A 17,922-nucleotide genomic window follows, 5' to 3' on the forward strand; every position below is an offset into this window, starting at 1 on the left:
CATGCATATCCGGGAAGAATGAAACTAGGAAAATTGAGGGGATGGGTAGGGTTGAGAAAGATTGGGACCAAGATGCATTGTACTCACAAATTGGCAGGTTGACTTGAAATCTTTGTACGACTAAAGATAGTATTAGGAAGCTTAAAATGGAAATACTAAAAAGGATTTTTAAAGGAAGCCTCATGTGTGTGGGTGATATCTTCTTTCCTCATGAAAATACTCTGAAAAGATAAATAGTAATCAATACCTCTGAAATATAGGGTAGTGGATAAACAAGAAGAAAGTTCTTTAATTTTATATGTTGGCATCTGCATGTGGGTGCTCCAGGTTTAGTTGTTTCCATTCCTTGGGAAATATCCTGCAGGTAGGGAACAACACAGATCCTTCTTTGGGTTAGTCCAATGTTGGGTCCTAGAAAGTGTGCAACCTGGGAGACAGTTGTGGTTAATCTGTTGCACAAGCATGAAACCAGTGCAGGTACTTTCTGGGATTTCATAACACCTCACCCATCCAAGGGCTTTGGGGAAAATAAAAGAGAAACAAGTAGTAACCAAGAGTGGAAAGGGAGAGAATCTCTCCCTGTTAAGATTCATTTAGGATGCTGCCGTCTTTGTCTGGGACATGAGGTCGTGACCAAGAAGCCTTCCAGGTGAATATGAGTGACAGACTCGGACACAGTTGAAACAAGTTATGTTACAGCCAACTTTGACCATATTTCCTTTCCACATCCTGATCTTATTTTCGTGTTTGGACACCGAGGAGACTAAGAGCCTTTATTCTGCAATCTCAAATCTTGTATGTTCATGTGAATCACAGACCACACACACACACACACACACACACACACACACACACACACACACACACACACACACACACACACACACACTTCTTGGGGTGTTTCTATCAGAGAAACTTGCCGATTTCCTATGGCTGTTAGGTCGACCAATCTGGAGGGCGGTGGGCAGAAATCTGGGGCTCATCATTTATTCATTGTTGACACTAGCCATACACAGCATCCTTACTCTTTCAAGGGAAGTCTGACACCTTGAGGCTGAGAAAGAGGGTGCCCGGAGTCCGGCACAGCACGAGTGGGCGCAGCTTTGAGAGTTGTTGGGAACAGGGACAGAGAGGAGTGTGTGTGTGTGTGTGTGTGTGTGTGTGTGTGTGTGTGTGTGTGTGTGTGTGTGTGTGTGTGTGTGTGTGTGTGTAGGTGGGAGGGGGGGATACCTTTCTTTCTTTCTTTTTTCCTTGTCGAGAAGACCAGCAGCAGCATGGGTGTTTGTTTACTAGGGTGGGAGCCGAGCTTCCCAAATCGGTCCTGATGCAAACTGAAGTCTTCTATCCGTGAAACGTTCCCCAGAAAGCCTGGAGGTGTGTCTGGCCGGCATCCCGCACGGCGCGGCGGCGAAGGCAGGGGGTAGGTTCTGGCCATCACCGACTTGGCTGGCTTGTGGTCCGCTGTCCTGCCCACTGGCTTGACCTCAAGGGCAACTTGGCTGAGGCTCAGGGAAGGTGGAAGCTCTTCAGGGGCCGAGGGTAGGGCGTGGGGGTCGAGGGCTCAAGGAAGGTCAGCTCTGGACTGCTGCGCGCGCGGGTCCCCTCCACCGAGCGCAGCTGCGTAGGACGCGCGCATCCATCCGACCAAGGCTGTCCCTCTCCAGCGGCTTTAGGTGCGGACCCCTGGGGTGGTGCGCGGGGTGGGGGGCGGTGCTGGCAGCTACAGGGGGAGGGGGGTGAGGAGGGCGCCCTCCCCCACCCCGAGGGCTGGGTTCTGTGCTTCTGGGCTCCAAGTGCTGTCCACCGTGGGAACTCTTCACTTTCTCTCCCCTCCCCCGGGGGGTGTGGGGTGGGGGAAGAGGGGGGTGCGGTTCTGGTGCCCGGCGCACACCTCCCCCTCCTGGAGCGCCCCTCCCCCGCCTCCCCTGCCTTCGCTCTCGGCGAGCATCCTTACTCCGCCCAGTTCGGTGCCAGCTGCGTGGGCTCCAGCGTTCGTGCGTTTTTCTTTTTCTTTTTCTCCCCCCCCCCCCCCGCGCGCTCCCCGTTTGCTTGGAATGCTCCAAAACTCGGCAGCCACGAAGGAAATCCCATTGGCATGTAGCGGGCGGGCTGTCACCAGGGCCAGAGCACTCAGTCCCCCCTCCCATCCCCCCCCCATCCGCATCCGCAGGTTCTCAGATCGCCTCACTTCGGAGAGAAGATTGCAACTTTTTCAGGTAGAGTGTGCGGCTTTCGGAGCGGGGGGGGGGACACCCGGCCCCCAACACGGCCCGGAGGGGCACCTCGCCTCTTTTCTAGGCAGGTGTCCTCGGTTAAGTTTTCTCCAGCCTCCAGGAAAAGCGGGGCTCCATCCAGGGAGGCGCACATCCGTGGGGTGCTTTACTAGTTGTCCAGGCTCTGGAACGCTTGGCGGCTTGGTAAGGCATTGGGGAGGGACAGGTCGGTAACGCTTTCTGGGGTTGCCCTGGGCTGAGCGGGGAGTTTTTTTGGGGAGAAGGGGGCGCTTCTTAGTAGCTCACCGCATCAGGGCTTTAAAACACGGAAGAGGGCGAGAAGTGAACCCCTGATGTGACTTATATGGTAAACAAAGAAGCAGCCGCCACGCCGCGGGGCTGGGGCTGCGGAATGTTGGTTGATTTTTTTTAAGCCTTTTATGCGTTTGTAGAAAATGGAGATCCTGGTGGCCCCTGGGCGCAGATAAAGGGAGCCCTTGGTTCTTTCAAATCTAAACTGGGGGTAGGGGGTGGAGTGAGGGAGGGGGAAGGGGGGAAGAAGGAAGAAGATCAATATCCTGCCCATCGATTCAAGTCTGCGTCATTTTCGTTCTCTACCAGGAAACACCAGCACCGCACTTTGATCCAGGTGGCTGGACCCATCAGGTCCGGTGATTCCCTTCCCAGTGTGTCTAGCAACCTAGATTCCTATTAAGCCAATGTCCCTGTTTGGAACTTGAGCGATTCTCTAGGATTTTTGAAACAACTTGTTGTTCCAGCTGGGAACTCGGTTTTTGTGTGTGTGTCTGTGACTATGGAGAACACTAGAAAGGCTGGGGGATGGAGGAGAGGGGTGTTGGAAGAGCCAAGGGAAAGAAAGGAGAATTCTGATCTTGCCTGCCTATAGCCACAAGTGCTTTCTTAGCAAGGACCTTTCCAGTTCAATTCCACGGCTGTAAAGTGTAGCAAGTTAATGGAGTAAGCACCGAGTGAGAAAAGCTAGAAGCAAGCTTTACTTGTTCTATTACCAAGAGAGAGAAAAAAAATGATATATAGATAGATATAGCTATTCATAGAACAGACTTGTAAAACTAAATTAGGCTCCTGAAATTCATCTAATCTCTGGCTTTCTAATCAGCGTTACCACAGCCCAAAGCATTTCTTTTAAAAGTAAAACTAGGTTGTGAGAGTAGAAGTTGGGTTTGTTCAGCCACCAGTCTACATTGCTGTATTACAGGTTTACTAAAGTTATCTTTGTAATGCTTACGTCTATTCAACTGAACAGTAGGCCAGGAAATAGTTTCCTCGCTTTAACTATTTGGAAGCAAATAGTGATAAGAAAAATAATTATGCCAGAAATGCAGAAATAAAGATTCATCATGTTTTTAAAGAAGTAAAAAGTATATGAATTTGATAGAGTTGTTAGTGAGATCAGCTCATTGGTTCAAGTTAAGTGATTTTGCATGACATACCTGTAAATATCTTGGAGTATTAAAGATTAATGCATATGTAAAGAAAGGATACCTTGTACTCTGTGACAGTAAGAGGGACAGCCTTGCCATGTTCACGGGCTTTACCAAGAGATTTAATCAGCAATCAAAGAATCCACAGGGCTGAGAATCCAGGGACAGACAAATTTATGCCAGTAAAGTCACCAAAAGAAATACAGGTGGGTGGGATTGATTCATAAAAAGTGCTTATGCTTATTGAGCAAATAAATATGTAGTTAGTTAAATCATCCAAAAAGGTCTTGCAGTTTCAAATTTAGAAAAGTTCTCCCTGTTCAGTAAAATCTTAAAGGAGCATACACATTCTTCAAAGCATAAACTACCTAAACTGGAAGGATGGAAAAAGCATGTCTCTATGTAGTAAAACCTGTCAAGTATTAATAATGTTTCTGAAAACCTCGTTGAAAAGCAGAGACATTTAATGTGCCTCCAGTTATTCCCTAAGATAGGAGAGAGACTAGCTAGCCATTATTTAGGAGCTTTAAAACCATCTAATTTAATATTGTTTATTATTCTGTTGCATAGGTCAAGATCAAAATGCATAGAGAAATCTATGAAAGCAATGAGAGTTCTGCCCAAATTTTATGGCCAGATGAGTTGTTGAAATAGTAACAGACCAAATGACGTTTGCTACAACTTAACCTTAATCAGTACAATGTTTTATTCTTTCTGATTAGAAAATGTGGAGTTTTTGATGAGAGCACACATTGAAAACTTTCTTTCCCATGCTCCATGGATTGCCCCAGCTACCGAAGCTAAAAATTTATGTGGTCCAACCTCCTCATTAAGGAAGTTGAAGCTAAATAAACTTTTCAAACAACTTGTTTTATAAACTATGACATTATTTTGTGTTATTATGAATGTGAAATTTTGATGAGATGCTTCAGTTTTTGAATAGCTGTATCTATCAACATTTGAACAAACTAGATGGTATAAAAAACTTGTAATAATTGACCTAAAAATTGCCCCTCAGTTGTAGATGAAAAATAGAAACAATATGTTATTATCGTTTTAATTTTTCTTTCATGACACCAAAATATTAAGATATGTGATTATCATCTAGTCAAGTACCATCAACTTATTCTGTTTTACACATGAGTCAACATCTGTAAGAAAATGACATGCAGATTTTAACCCTACAGAATTAGAAAATACTTTCAAAATTTATTTTGAAAAAATTCTGTCTTATATTTATGTCTGCAATTTAATTGCAGAACTCTTTTACTATAAATAAAACATCAGTTCTGTTAATATATATAACATATATCAGATGCAAAGTAAAATATTTATTTTTTGTAATCAATATAAATATTGCAGAGTTAGAGATATGTGAACACTTTTTCCAGCAGTATATGTTATAAATGATTGTGTTCAAAGTAATAAATGATTTTCAAGAAAGGATAGACATATGAGAAAGAAGAAACAGTAGTAAGATGTAAACCAATGAACTAAATATTTTCTTATGAAGATGTGATTTGTTTATTTTTAAAACAAGCCAGGTGAAGGGAAATGTAATAAATTGTTACATTTCCTTCTTCTAAAAATCGTCACTGGCAAACATTTCATGAGATCAGATTTCAATGCACATCTTCACTTCCTAAGTTGAGTTGTCTGGACTAAATTGATACTGTGCTACTGACTTCTTATAACTCAGAAAAACTTACCGTGAGGTTTTGTTTCTCATTAGACGTAAGATTGAGGAGACAGCCCACAATAAAAATCTTACCTTCTCCCCTTTGTTATACTTGATCTCCCCCTCATAAAGTAAACACTAAAACTAGTTCAGTTCAACCCAACTTCAATTAATTGTTCATTCATTTCCGTCTAGTTATCCTGAAGGATTGCTTTAGAATTATCTTTCTTCTCCTTATGCTTTCTATTTCTAACTCTCCCAGATGCACTGAGATCTCAATATTTTAAAAGATACGAGGATATTTTGACCAGATATCATAGCTGTATTTTTAAAATCGATACAACTATAGATCTGATCTCTAGTACAGCCAGAAAAATAACCTGATGATGAAAAGATACAGTTAGGAAAAGAAACTGTTCATTTGGAAGACTACAAATTAGGGACATTAATTTAAAACTACCTAATTCCATGAACTATTTGGTAAATACAGTGATGTATTTAAATTTTCAATTATTCAAATAATGCTTCTCCAAAGTTCTGCCTAAGTAAGGTAAAAAACATAACGGTTTGGGTATTTGATGTGCTATTACTAAATTTAAGGTGATGTCCATTTAATATTAGCATTTATTTTGTTTCTCTTTACAAAAAAAAATCCATGTCAAAGAATATCTTTTTGTGAGACAAGATAATACACACAGGAATGGTTCTGCAAATAAAATTAGAAATGTTAATTCAAACATTACATTAAAAAATATGCCTTGAATAGCTTTAAATAGCATAGTGAATTCTTCTTGAGCAATGGCAAATGAACTGCAAGGACTGACAGGCATTAATTAAATTCTGCCTGTGGTTTGCTTGTTATATTTTTGAAATATGTTGAAGAAGTCCTACTAAGAAACTCTTCCAATAAATAACACCAAGAGTTGAAATTTAAGGTAGCAGGAATTATTATGAAGAAAGAAAGGAGGAAAGAAGTAAGGGGATAATATTTACTGGCAATAAACATATGCATAGGACCATGCTATTCCCTTGTTATGTTCACATTTATTTTGAAAGTTAAGCATTGTGTTAAGAAAGACTAAATTTCCAAACATCACAAAATTTTGTTGTGAGGAATCTGGGACTTAGTCTTATGTGAATTTGATTCTATAGCCATAGTTTGGGACTCAGAGCACTGGAGAGTTTGAGGCAGGCAGATCTCCTGTTCAGGCAAACTTAAGCTATAATAAGGAGATCCTATCTCAAAACAAAACAAAACAAAAAATACCCCTCCAAATAAAAAGGATGACCACATTTTCACTTAATTCTTGTGGTTTCAAAAACCAAATTAATCTTTCAACAAGATTCCTACATATATTGTACCTCTGCAACTGTTTATTCCTTTAACTTTTCAATTACTGTAACATTAGGCTATACTGAGCTACTTTCTTCCAGAGAAGAAAATGTGAAACAACAGCCTGTTAACTAAAGTTTCATCAGTCTTGAAGGAAAAAGGTCAATTACCTCAAGCAGCTTTTTTTCCCCAAAATTTAGCCTTGCCCTTCCCCTCCCCTCCGCTTCCCTTCTCTCCCTTTCTCTCCACTTCCCTCCCTTCCTCTCCCCTTCCCTTCCTATCCCTTTACTTTCCTTTCCCTTCTTTCCCCTTTTCCTCCTGTTTCTTATCTTTTTGTGGTATTGAACCCAGAGCTTTGCACATGCTAAAAACCTGCTCTGATATTAAGCTCTACCCAGAGCCTCCTACTCCCTTTCTTACTCTTGAATGTGTGTGTGTGTGTGTGTGTGTGTGTGTGTGTGTGTGTGTGTGTGTGTAAAAGAAAGCTTTATTTTCATAGGTTAAATTCAAGATTATAGCTGGGCGCTGGTGGCTCACACCTGTAATCCTAGCTACTCAGGAGGCTGAGATCTGAGGATCGTGGTTCAAAGCCAGCCCAGGCAGGAACATCCATGAGACTCTTATCTCCAATAAGCCACCAGAAAACTGAAAGTAGCTCTGTGGCTCAAGTCGTAGAGCTCTCCAGCTCAAGGATAGAGGGACAGCACCCCAGGCCCAGAGTTCAAGCCCCACAACCAACCAAAACAAAAAAAAAATTTCAAGATTATAATTTTTTCTTAAGTCATAAGATTTAAGATTATAGTTTTGAATTAAAAAGTCTTTTTCTAATCCTCATGACATTTATCTCCTTTTTTATGAGGTATCTATAATAAAGCAGTCACGCTAGGACATGTTAGGTTGATATAGCATTTTATCAATGTTATACAAGGTGTTAAAGCAAAACAAATGTTTCTGTATTAATTTTATATGAAATTATAATTGTTTAATTATTGCAAATTCCCTTGGCAATTAATGAATAAACTATCTTGGTAGCTGGTAACAAATGTTAATGTATCATGATAATTTTTAGACATATGCATGCATTTAATACTGACATGAATACGCCAAAAGTCTACTGAAATTGGAGTAGCAATGTCTTTGAGTAAATGTAATACCATTACAAAAAATTAGCACTAAAATGATATTCATTCAGATAGATAGTTATTAAACATTACTAAATAAAACATGGAATGACTATAAAAATGATACACTGGTAAGTGGATGTTTTAGCAAAGCTATCTCTGGGCCAGAATAGGGCTTTCCTTTTACTCTGTGTTAAAATACTCTCCAAATATTAAAGCCTAGTTAGGACTTAAAGCCAATATTACTAAAAGTTTTCTGCAGATGTCCCACATAAAAATACAAGCAATGTTTTTATTATATTTTGCCTTACAAGTGGGTAAAGCTGTCCTTAGAGCAAGACAGTAAACACTTTTAAGAAATCAAGAGGATGTCCCAAACTGTGTTTGTAACCAAATTATGTTACCATAAATACAATGCTTCTGTTATTAAGAATAATGAGTTTTTGATGTATTAAGTATATCTGATATACTTAATAAATGATATATTGTATCATAGTTGCCTCCTATTTAGCATATATATTTATATAATGAAGCCAGTTATTATAATAATGTTGCCCTTACATGGCATAACAAATGCCATCTTGTTTTTTATGATACAAAAATAACTCTACCACTTATTCCATTGTATAACGTCTAATAAGTGAGTTGCTTCGATAGTAGTAATTACATTTGTCAAATAACGGTGAACTTTTATGTCAGAGACTTGACAGGCCATGGTGTCCTGTTTTAAGTGGCATGAGTCTGTTTTTATCTTCCTTTGATCTTTTTATTCTGTATCATTGGTTTTATTAATCAAGATTTATGGGAAGCATGCTAATAGTCTAATTGATTTTGAGCGCATGTCAACCCTAAATTTGAGGGGAAGTAATACAATTCCAAGCCATTACCTCGTACTTGCTATGACCATAGTTCATGGCAGAGTGTGTTTTAATATTTTCATTTTCACAGAATGTGTATGACTATGAATACTACTCAATGTATGAGTTTTGAATGGAGGAATAAGAAATACTAATGCATGGATGATTGGTGTGTGCTGAGATGTTGTATTTTAATATATTGGTCTTTCAAGTTACTGGTTATACAAGTAGAAATCCTTCACAATACACTGGAAGGATAACAAAAGAGGCTCTGTGCACGTGAAGTGAACAATGGAGAGCCTAGTATGCCTTAGGTATAATCATCTTTATGAGCACTGTGTGATGAAAGATGTCTTTCATGGCAAAGCAAACTACAACTGAAGAGCACCTTGGGGTCCCATTTTCAATAAGTATTCTTATGAAGTAGTTGTAGTTTAACAAACACAGCTGGGTCATGTTCAATTTCATTTAGAACCATGTATGAGTATATATTTGCATATATATGTGTATTTGTTTACATGTATAAAGAGTAGATTACCCAGTTTTTGCAGAATTGTTCCTAAGAGTTATTATGCCAAATAATTAGAGTGCCCACCACTAAGCCACTGTCAGCCTCTAAAATTAAACAGAAGGAACATTGAAAGCTCTGTTCCTTTGAATGTGCTGTATAAAGAGAAAATGTTGGCTGACAGGAAAGACTTATTTGCTTATCTGGTTCATTTTAACCTCACAGCTTAACGTTTTGATTTGTAGTGAGCAAGCTACTTGGAGAGCTGAGATGCACATTTTCATTTAGCACTCCAGCACGTCCTTGGAACAAAGTGAACCAGCAAATGATTTTGTCCTTTCATGAAGAAAAGAAGCTTTAATGGAGAAAAATCCACTTAATTATAATAGAGCTTATACTAAATATTTTTCTACCATGTAAAAACATCAAACATTTCAACTTGAAGAATAAAAATTACTTTGCCAGGTGCCAGTGGCTCATGCCTATAGTCCTAACTGCTCAGGAGGCTGAGATCTGAGGATAGCAGTGTGAAGACAGCCATAACAGGAAAGCTTATTAGACTATCTCCAGTTATCCATTAAAAAGCCAGAAGCAGAGTTGTGGCTCAAGTGATAAAGAGCTAGACTTGAGCACCAAAGCTCAGAGAAAGTATCCAGTCTCTGAGTTCAAGCCCCCAAGTCCACCACAAGAAAAACAAAATTGCTTTGCATTCTGTTGTACTTAGCAATGAAACACTAAGTCTAGGGCTGGGAAGGTGGTTCAGTGGTAGAGTGCTTGCCTTGCATGCATGAGGCCCTGGGTTCGATTCCTCAGCACCACATAAGCAAAAAGAAAAAAGCCGGAAGTGGCACTGTGGCTCAAGTGGTAGAGCGCTAGCCTTGAGCTGAAGAGCTTAGGGACAGTGCCCAGACCAGTTCAGGCCCCACAACAGGAAAGAAGGGAGGAGGGGGAGGAGGAGGAGGAGGGGGAGGAGAAAGAGGAGGGGGAGGGGGAGGAGGAGGGGGAGGGGGAGGGGGAGGAGGAGGAGGAGGAGAGCTTAAGGACTAATGATAATTATCATTAGTCTTACAAAAATATGGGAGAATCTAGTTTAAATTGTAATACTTTAACTCCTGGGTTTTTTTAAATGAACATCTACATTCAGCTGAGAAAAAGTAAACAAGTTGGCTGAAAGAACCCATTCTTGTATATCCTAGGTATCTATGACACAGAAAATCTAATTCATTTCAATTTATTTAAAGAAGTTTTTTTTTTTTTCAAAAAGGTGAGCTACTGCCTTAAAATGGTGTTGGTCTGTAGAGTCAAAGCAAGATCTTCCCATCTTTAATACATAAAAGGATTATTTTCCAAAGACTGAAAGTGATTAGTAAGGTTTTTTTAAGTACTAAAAGACATTGAAATTTAACAAGCCTGCCAGAGTTTACTTTGATTCAAAATAAAATTGACAAGCAAACCAGAGACAGTAGCTTGGGGAGGATTTCATTGACACTTTGCTTCCTTTGCAACATTTAGTAATATTATTCTTGCCCTACATCACTCTTCTCTCTAATGATGGAATTTGCCATTTTCTAATTGGTCCTAGGACTCGGCTGCTCCTTCACTGTTGGCAGGACTATATAAGAGGGATTACTAGCTAAAAATCCACATTCCCTATTACCTCAGCCCTGATGGGCACACACACACATAAGGATGCGATGAACATTTAGAAAATGGTGTCAAGGTTATATTTTCATGGGGAAGGGTAATCTAAACCTCTAACGTCTGATGAAATTCCCTCCATAGACTATTTTATATTGGAGATAGAGATTTCTTCCTGATCTAGGTAGGAGAATTTCATTTGAAGAAAGGATAAAGTGAATCACTGTAGGGAAAGGAATTTCTAAACACTCCTTGGTGTGTAAGAGAAGGGCATTTAGTCTGTTGTCCTTAAGAAAGATGACCGACGGTCCCACTGCTCCATCATAAAGGAAAAATCACAACACAGTTATTTGGGGACTTCCTATTCAGTTTTGTGCTTTACAGTAAAATGAGTGTTCACTAAAGTCCTAAGGAAAAGTATTAAAAATATTCAATGTAAATATTATCAAAACACTGAATAGCAAAATACTTGATATATTACTGATACTATTCATAATTTATTTTTTAAAAGTTTAAGATTTTTATCTTAATTTATTTAATATGTAAACTCAGTTTATTTTTCTAAAACAGGACAGTCTTTTGAAAGTTTAGCAATTCCCTGAAATGTAAATCAACTGCTACAAACTACCTCTAGCCTCAGTGGACTACTTTTGTCTTTATTTCTTACTCAAAAATGGGTTAAAATTAAAGATAAGTTAAATAAGTCATTAAAATAAAACAAAACTAAAATTCCCATGTTTTAGCACATATGCTTCTTTTGTTGAGCTGATGATACAGGGGAGGCTGTGATTAATTGTTTTTCCAACATAATTATAAAATAGTTTATTCTATAAGAAACTTCATTCTGTAATTACTAAGTGCTTTTTAGATGGCCTGAATAATACTACTAGGCTTTTCTGAGAAGAAGAGAGATTTTTCTAGTGCCATTTGAGTGTGTATTGGCAATGAGGTTTCTGGGTCTGACATTTTAATCTTATTTTTAAATTACATTCATGTTTAGAGTGCTCCCAATTGGAAATTTCTTTTTTTTCCCATACTTTGTAATATACTATTCAGTTGTCACTTGATTTTCATCCTCTCTGATAAGAAGTCAGCTGGCTTTTTATTTTACTTGTTTCATTTTTATTTTTAGTGGTTTTTGTGTTTTCTGTAAGTCTTCTATTTTCAGCAATTGTACAGGAATGGGCCTAGATAGAATATCATGTATTTCTTTTATTATTATTATTATTATTTTTATTTGTGAACATACTGTACAGAGGGGTTACAATTACATGGGCAAGATAATGCGTACATTTCTTACCAAGCATTGCAGCCTCCTCCTTTGTTTAACCTTCACATCCCTTTCCAGCCTCCCCCCTCCCTCCCCCAAGTCCCAATCCTTCTCCCCCCCCCCCCCCAGACATTGTAAAGCTCGTTATGGACATGACAACTTTTCTTTTGCTTAACCTTTGGAGCTTTTAAAAAATAAGGCTTCAGGAAGTGGAACTGTAGCTCAAGAGGTAGAAGGAGTAAGAGAGCTTGGGGACATCACCCAGGCCAAGTTCACATGTGCCCGCGTGCGCGCGCGCGCACGCACACACACACACACACACACACACAGGACTCTGTATCAGTCATTCAGAACTATTTTGTTTTTCAATACAGTTTTGGTGTTTCTCTTTCTTCCACCATAGTGTCTAATTAGACAGGTCTAGGCCTACGTCATGTTCATATTATCTTTCAACACTTATTATAATGCTGTTTGTGTGCATTTGTGTGTGCACATATGTGCACACACACATGCACTACTACTGGGGCTTGAACTCAGGACCTGGACACTGTCCCTGAATGTTTTTGCTCAAGGCTAGAGCTCTACCAAATGAACCAAAGCTCTACTTCAGCATATTTGTGCTTGATAAGATTCTCACAGACTATTCTGCTTAGGCTGGCTTGAACTTTGATCCTCATAGCTCAGCCTCCTATGTAGCTAGGATTTTCCCAGCTTTATAGTTTACTTTTTAAATCACATTTTATCTCTGTAGGACAAGTTGACTATTTTATAGCCTTTCTTCCATTCATATATCTTTTTTCATTATACTTTATCTTCTATTAAACAATTTCTGGTTAAGAATTTCTATTTCTATATTTTTAGTTTTTCTTTTTTTTTACTTCTAGGCTGTTCTGTGTAATTTATTTTCTTTGATTTTAGATATATCATAACTCCTATTTATTATCCAATTTCTAAAAATTCTTGAATCACATTTAAAGTTATTTACTTATTTATTTAAATAAATAATGATCATGTCTTCTATTGGCGATCAAGCCCAGAGGTATGCATGGTAGACAATCAGTGGACCACTGAGCTTCATCCCCATCTGCCTATTTTTTCCCCCATAATGCTGTTTTCTTTTTAATTTAAAGGTGAACACTGGGTATCCACATTGACCCCCCCCCTCAGAGAAAATACAGTTCATCCTCTGAAGGCACATAGGTTGAGAGCTAATTATCCTAATCCAATAGTAGACTGGGGTGACTCAGAAGGCAAGTCAATTATGTAAGACTATATAGTTCTGATATAACCCTTTTTCCATTGCATAGGATCCAAGGGCCATGAAGAGGTGAACTGTTTAATAACGTTACTTTTCCCTTGTAGATTTGTGATAGTATCTTTCTGTTGCTATAAACACACACACACACACACACAAAGAGTAAAGATTTATTTTGGCTCTCAGTTTAGCAATTTCAATCCATGATCAATTATGGTAGATGTAGAGAAATTACATCTACTAATGGAGGAATATACCATTAGGATTAAAAAAAATTAGACTCATTCATCAGTGTTTTTCTATTGCCTCTGGAGTAAAATTACTCTTGAAAAGTTATCGTGTCTTCGATATTAGGAACTAAACAACCATTTCAAAACTGTTTTGTATAAAATAAATACATTTTTAAATGCAATCATTTTAATATGGCACAAATCACTTGTAATTAAAATTCCATTAGTAGCTCATATTTTTGAAAGAAAACATTATTAACTGAGCAAAACCTAGAGGCTAAATAAAGCAGAAACAATTTGACCTTTTTTGTCCTTGAGCTGACAGTTCCTCAGGCTTGTAGTTTTCTGAGTAATCTTTATTTTTCTCATTTTAAATTTATTATAAAAAGTAGAGAAAGTGATAGAGTTCAGTGCTCTTTATGGTGCAATTATTACTGGCATTGCTAATATTGCCAAAGGCTTGAGAATATATTTTCTTAGAGTCTCTGCAGATGGAGCCAATACTCTATTAGACCCAGATCATGTAGTACAATGAGCCATCCTCCATGTTATTGTCAACAATATCATTGCAATATCTGATTAATGCATATGCTCTTTGTTTTCATCTGATCCAAATCAGACCCTGTTTTCCCCATGTGGCATGTGGAATCTATTCTGCTTTCTTCATTCGAACCGAATTCTTCACTTTTAGTCTGTGATCTGCAGGAGAAAATCCCAACACTTCCTGGTCTCATCTCAATCCAGATGAATTGGCCATCAGTGCTGAACATTCTGGGCTTGGGAGAATCCAAGTTTGGTTTTGTTTTCCCAGGCCCTTCCAGTTACAGATCAGTTTCTAGTTCAAAGTAAGTTTTAAGTTCAATGAGGGCCCGGTGGGTGACTTAAGAGAAGGATCATTTAGCTTTGCTCAGAAAACAGAGGAGAATTAGATTAAATTCTAGACCTACTACTGGCTGGTCAGCCCAAGTATGATGTCAAGAATTCAAGAATCAAGATTGTGAAGTTTTGTTTTTCTTGTTTTCTTTGGTTTGGTTTTGATTTTGTTTTTTGTTTTTTTGGCTGGTCATGGAGGCTTGAACTTGGGTCCTGGACACTGTCCTTGAGCTCTTTTGCTCAAGGATAGTGCTCTACTACTTTGAACTACAGAACTGCTTGGGGTTTTCTGGTGGTTAACTGGAGATAAGAGTGTCATGGACTTCCCTGCCCAGGCTGGCTTTGAACTACAATCCTCAGATCTCTGCCTCCTGGGTAGCTTGGATTACAGGTGTGAGCCACCAGTGCTTGGCAAGATTGTGAATTTTATCTTTAGCATTACCTCTAATCATCACAGATAGGAATCTATTGTGTGGTCACCAAGAAGTAATACAGTCTCTGAGCTTCACCATAACGAAGCTAAAATCAGACTTCCTTTCTAGGGGAGTATCCTGGCCACCAACAAACTCCAAGATCTATCTAGGTTTTTTTTGTGCTTCAATAGCTTGTTTATTGTCCAGTTGTAACATTTTGTTCTTTTGATCTGTTTTGAGTGAAGCATTCTATGTTTTGTGAAGTAAACAATTAACTTCATGCTTTTATATGTGTATATTAATCTTCCCAGAACCGTTTCTTGATATTTTTCTGCATTGAATTGTAGAGACATGTTTGTTGAATATCAATTGACCTTTGGCATATGAATTTATTTCTATTCTAGATAGGTTGCTCCTATTACATTGCCTTAGTAAGTTTAGAAATCAGATGATGCAAATCCTTTAAGTTTTCTTTAAAAGTAAGATTGTTTTGGATTTTTCTTCACAAATGTGAGCTAGAGTTTCATAGGGTTGGCATTCAATTTATAATTGGTTTAGCAAAGAGAGTCATTTTTAAGTCTGCTGTGAACGTGAAATGTTGTTCAGCTTATTTTGATCCCCTATAATTTCTTTCCATGATATTTCATAGTTTCTGGTATATAAATCTTTCACTAAAACTTATGTGAAATAATCCAAGACTGTATTTTTTTACTATACAGTTTCTTTTGTATATTATAAATGAAATTGATTTATGCATTTGTATTTGAATTATTCATGGACACTCTATAGAGTCTTCAAGATCTTCTCTATCAGTGCTAAATTCATTTCATAAGTTGTAATAAGTTTTGAAGAACTCTTTAAGTTTTTCCCTATAGAAAATTATATTATCTCCATATACAGTTTCACTTCTTCATTTCCTAGCTGTAGGCCTTATTTCTTCCTCTTGTCTAGTCCTTTAGCAGACCCTATAGTACACTGTTAACTCAAAGTTGCAAAATTGATATCCTATTTTTATTTTTTATTTTAGAGAAAAAATGCTCAGTACTCTTTTAGTGATATTATTTCGGGCATCAGTTTTCTAAGATGCCCTTTTACCAAGATGACAAAGTCTTTTTCAGGTCTAGTTCATTGAATAATTTTTTTTGAGGGGGGGGGTCCAGTCGTGGGGCCTGAACTCTGGGCCTGGGCACTGTCCCTCAGTTCTTCAGCTCAAGGCTAGCACTATACCACTTGAGCCACAGCGCCACTTCTGGCTTTTTTTTCTGTTTATGTGGTGCTGAGGAATCGAACCCAGGGCCTCGAGCATGCAAGGCAAGCGTTCTACTACTGAGCCACTTTCCCAGCCCTGAATAATTTTTTTGTTGTTGTTGGTCATGAGGCTTGAACTCTGGACCTGGGCACTGTCCCTCAGCTCTTCAGCTCAAGGCTAACACTCTGCCAGTTGAGCCACAGTGCCACTTCCAGTTTTTAGTGGTTTATTGTAGATAAGAGTCTCATGGACTTTCTTGCCCAGGCTGGCTTTGAACCATAGTGATTCTCAGATCTCAGCCTCCTGAGTAACTAGGATTATAGGCTTGAGCCACCTGGCACCTAGCTCATGAAACTTTTGTCCTAAATTTTCCAAATATTCATGTGGGGCTAACTTGTTATACTATACATATTTTTTTCTATATTGAACTAAACTTGCATTCCCTGAATTAGTATGCTAGACTATCATATACAAGCAGTTGTCCTTCTTTCATGAGCTCTGAGGATTTTGGTTTGAAACTAAACAGAACAGGAAAGCCTGTAAAATTCTGGTTTTCAGTTAACCACCAAAAAGCTAGACATTAAGCAATGACTCAAGTTGTAGAGCTCTAGCTTTGAGTGAAAAATAACTAAGGGACAATGCCCAGGCTATGAGTTCAAGTCTCAGTACCAGAACAACAAAAAAAGGATGATTAAATATTCATTTAAGGTGCTCTTTTATAGTCACTTGCATTCTCTTCTTACCATTGTTTTCACTGCATCTTATAAGCTTAGATATGCTGTTTCATTTTTGTTCATCTCAAAAAATTGCTTCATTTCTGTTATAATTATGCTACTGTAATAATGACCTTTCCAGGATTATTTGTCAGTAAGGTCACTCTTTCTTCTTAACATTACCATTGTACTAGGCATCCTCTCTTCCACTCTCAAAGATTTTTTTTTAAAAGCACATGCCAAAGTGCTTTGATGAGACGAACCTACTTATATTTTAATTTTCTTTTCCATTTTATTATAGATCTGTTGAAAGGCCATGGCCTTCAGTCATGTCTGTAACGAATTTCAAGCTAACTATAATTTGGGATCATAGTTTTGATTGTATGGAACATTATTCCTTCATCGTTGGCTCATTATTTTCTCTCATTTCTAAAGAAAATCAGTCACTGGAGAACAATGGAGGTAAATGGATGGGAGAGGAATGAGACCTTTGAGTATCTGTCAGATGGAAAGAAATCTGCAACCAAAGGGTGTCAAAAAATCTTTGGAAAATAAGCTAAAAAATATTGAAAGCAATAATTTGCAAAACTTAATTTATATAATTTAAGATCTTGTAATATGATGTTCAAGAATTTTTAAAGCCTTATATTTATCACCCAAGGCTAGATGAGTTTTTTTCCTGTAAAACAGTTTGTTCCCTCGCTTAGACACAGAATGAACACAAATGAAAACATAGGTCTTGAGGGCTAGATAAACATTTTTATTGACCTTACCTTCTACATGAACATGGCCTTGCAGTGGACATCTGCTCATCTGTCCCAGATAAATCTACCCCCATTCCATACTAGAGCAGTTCTAGAGTAGACACATTTACCCAGTGAGATGGTGTATCAGTGAAAGTAAAGCCATGTGTCTTGCCCTCAATCCATATTTGGCTATATTTTTTTTGTCAGTTATAGGGTTTGAGCTCAGGGCCTGGCTGTTGTCCCTAAGTTCTTTTGAACAAGGCTAGCACTCTACAACTTTGAACCTCAACTCTAATTCAGTTTTTTGAGTGACTAGTTGGAGGTTAGAGTCTCAAAGGGACTTTTGTGCCTGAGCTGGCTTC

General features: G+C 38.4%; 1 protein-coding gene across 3 annotated transcripts in view; it reads left to right on the forward strand.

Annotated features, from left to right (window-relative positions):
* Positions 1–1,172: 1,172 nt before the first annotated feature.
* The window catches only part of Trpc4 (transient receptor potential cation channel subfamily C member 4), a 205,060-nt gene continuing 188,310 nt past the window's right edge, over positions 1,173–17,922 (forward strand). Inside the window, exon 1 of one of the 3 annotated variants that reach the window (XM_070002920.1) lies at positions 1,173–1,420. The gene's annotated coding sequence lies outside the window, so the exon portion shown is untranslated. Of the gene's footprint in view, positions 1,421–1,597; positions 1,674–2,131; positions 2,217–17,922 lie in introns of those variants that run through there. The other 2 variants (XM_070002921.1, XM_070002919.1) reach the window with 2 other exon arrangements.

The sequence above is a fragment of the Dipodomys merriami genome, unplaced genomic scaffold, assembly GCF_024711535.1.
Source record: "Dipodomys merriami isolate MVZ:Mamm:240054 unplaced genomic scaffold, mDipMer1.0.p SCAF_6, whole genome shotgun sequence".
NCBI lineage: Eukaryota > Metazoa > Chordata > Mammalia > Rodentia > Heteromyidae > Dipodomys > Dipodomys merriami.